This window comes from Vulpes vulpes, chromosome 4, assembly GCF_048418805.1.
Source record: "Vulpes vulpes isolate BD-2025 chromosome 4, VulVul3, whole genome shotgun sequence".
Lineage (NCBI taxonomy): Eukaryota > Metazoa > Chordata > Mammalia > Carnivora > Canidae > Vulpes > Vulpes vulpes.
Window position 1 is genome coordinate 56,895,215 of NC_132783.1, and position 3,283 is coordinate 56,898,497.

At 39.0% G+C, this 3,283-nt stretch overlaps 1 pseudogene; it reads left to right on the forward strand.

Annotated features, from left to right (window-relative positions):
- The first annotated feature begins 1,467 nt into the window (after positions 1 to 1,467).
- LOC112919617 (large ribosomal subunit protein eL32-like) lies at positions 1,468 to 1,907 on the forward strand (annotated as a pseudogene).
- Positions 1,908 to 3,283: the final 1,376 nt, after the last annotated feature.

Consider the following 3,283-nt stretch of genomic DNA (forward strand, 5'->3'; position numbering starts at 1 on the left):
CACATTCTCCCTAGTGAGAATTTCCCAGATTAATATGCCTACATACAAAAGTAAGCTAGGGTACAGGTATAGAGCAGCTATTACACTTCCTACCTGAGAACACTATTGTTTTTCAACTTGCATCTCATGCCATCTAGTGTCCTAATTTGGTTTTACAACTTGACACTACCAACAATTATGATTGCAGCTCTAAAAAACACAACTTCAAATTTCCAGTTTCCTGTTTAATGATTCTTTTTTTTTCTTTTTTTTTTCCTGTTTAATGATTCTAAGGGAATTTCTCACATTATACCATCATGCAGTAAAAGCCTTCCACAGAATGGTACTATATGGATACCTGGGTTTTCTTTAAAGCTAATTAAAAATACATATTAAAATAAAACATTTTTTTATGATTCTATCAACCTCTATTCTTCTCTTCATGTAAGAACAAGAGCCATTCAAGTAAACTGAAAGTAAACTTGTTTGAAATCAGCATTACAAATGTTTTTGACCTTTCTCTACCAGAGTTTTCTTATACTAGTGAAGAATTCTCCAGGTCTCCTATCAAACTGTTATCAGCCCCCTTTCATGTAATAAATTACAAAAAAAAATCTGATTCTTTAATGGAGAGATAGAGAATAAAAGCCAAAGCCCACTTTTCTTTCTCCATGTATAGCAACAGTTTTTGAAACTCAACAAACAATTTTGTGCAATGTAATGTTCTAGCTTAATGAATCCATGGGGAAAAATTGACAAAATCTCTGCCTTTATGTTATTAATTATATTCTTGAATACTCTAAGCATTAGAGACTTGTATAGTTGGAAGATATCTTAGAGATTAGTTAATCCCATCTAGTTGTTTCATTTGTAATTCATTACTTACAAATAGGAAACACAAATTCAACTGGCAAAAACAGAAATGCACAAAAGCCTATCTTTGAGCATTTACAGTATCTTGAGTTTATAGCAAAGTTACACTTCTAACCATATCTGGTCCTTATTACATAAGAATAAACCCTGAGTTTGAACTCCAAGCCACAGATTTGCAATTCTCATCCCTGCCTTGTACTGGTCCCATCCATATTGGACCCCTGCCTGCCACCATCTTATGCTCTTCCCAGTGAATCTATCCACTTTTCTAATCTGTCCTCAGCACTTCCGTTTTATGCTGAAAACCAACCTGCTTGAGTAGGGCCAGGATGCCTCAATGACTCCGGCTAGTCCTCCTTTAGTTGTGGGGTCGGATTCTGCTTCATATGAGGCTTTAGAAGGCTTCCTGATGAGAAGAAAGAATTCCTGTAATTCCTGTTTGAATAATACTGACCTACTCAGCTATTGAATTCACTTACCAGATCCTGGTAGTGATACTCCACAAACCACACTGTGCCTTGAATTTTCCTCATCAGGACCAGCCATTGCACTTAGAGCAATAACATCGACTCCATTTAATTTTCCAATGGCCCCCTCTTTTCCTTGGCGCCACCTGCGGAGGTGGCAGCCATCGATTGCTGGGCATCATGGCTGCCCTCAGACCTCCAGTGAAGCCCAAGATTGTTAAAAAGAGGACCAAGAAGTTCATCCACAAACAGTCAGACCCATATGTCAAAATTAAGCACAACTGGTGGAAACCCAGAGGCGTTGACAATAGGGTAGGCAGAAGATTCAAGGGCCAGATCTTGATGACCAACACTGGTTATGGGAGCAACAAGAAAACAAAGCACATGCTGCCCAATGGCTTCCGGAAGTTCCTAGTCCACAACATCAAGGAGCTTGAGGTGCTGCTGATATGCAACGAATCTTAATGTGCAGAGATTGCTCACAATGTATCTTCCAAAAACTGCAAAGCCATTATGGAAAGAGCAGCCCAGCTGGCCATCAGAGTCACCAATCTCAATGCCAGGCTGCGTAGTGAAGAAAATGAATAGACAACTTATGTGCGTGTCATATTTGTGCTAATAAAACCATAAAACTACCAAAAAATATAAATAAAAAATGATTTTCCAATGGCTTTCCAGTGTAATTAGGGTTCATTTGTATTATGAGATTTGCAAGGTATCAGCACATAGGTGGTAACAGAAGTTAAGACAGTGGACACCATAGTCCCAGGATACAATGTACAGAATAGGAAGAGAAAATGTTCGATATCTCTTTGAGAGCTCATCCTTCTCCCATTTTCAGGCCATGTGTTTCAGGAAAAGATATAAACAAAATCCCAATTGCAGAAGTGGGTATGTGATCCAGGCCTGGTAATTCCAAGCCCTCCCTTCTCTTGGCCATAGTGATTGACTCAAGGATGATCACAGAACCCAAGCACGCCAGTAGAGTATACCTCAGACATCTACAAAGTTATCAGAAAACAAACATTCTCTGTTCCCCAGGATTGTTAGCTATAATGATAATGTAAGCCTAGAATGGTCAGTGATCAACTTTGCCACCACATGGGGCCCACAGTATGGAGAAATACAGTGCAGACGATTCTACTGACAATATTAGAGCCTATGAATCAGGCCCACTGTTAACATTCTTGTTATTGCTTAGATTGGTCTGAGTTGGGTTTTGGTTCCTAGTAACTGAGTATAGAACCTCAATTAGCACCCATATTGTTGCTGTTGCATATGAAAAACAAGTACCAATAAAATAAATAACATATGAATGGCCAAATAAGTATAAAGAAAAACAAGGAAGCTAAAGAGAGCTAACAAAAATGACATATGGTTATGAAATATAGGATGGATCAGAAAGGTCATATGGTATGAAGATGAAGAAAAATTACTGAATTTGATAATGAGAAGATAACAGGTTACTTCTGAGGTAAAAGAGCTGTGGAGATGAGGCAGTAAGAAGGAGGGCTAAAAGAAAGATTAAGAAAGCGTAAATTGGAGCACCTGGGTGGCTCAGTCATTAAGTATCTTTCTGCCTTTGGCTCAGGTCATGATCCCAGGGTCCTGGGATCAAGCCCCATGTCAGGCTCCCTGCTCAGTGGGGAGTATGCTTATCCCTCTCTTCCCTGTTCCTGCTCTCTCTCTCTCTCAAATAAATAAATAAAAATCTTTTTTAAAAATTTTAAATATAATTTGTGGTGCCTGGGTGGCTCAGTAAGTTAAATGTCTGACTCTTGATTTTGGCTCAGGTCACGATCCCGGGATCCAGCCCCAAGTTAGCCACCGCAGTCAGCGGGGAATCCACTTAAAATTCTCTTCCTCTCCCTGCGCCCCTCCCCCAACTAGTGCATTCTTTCTCTTTGTCTCTCTCTCTCTCTAAAACAAATGAATAAATCTTTTTTAAAAAATTAAATACAATT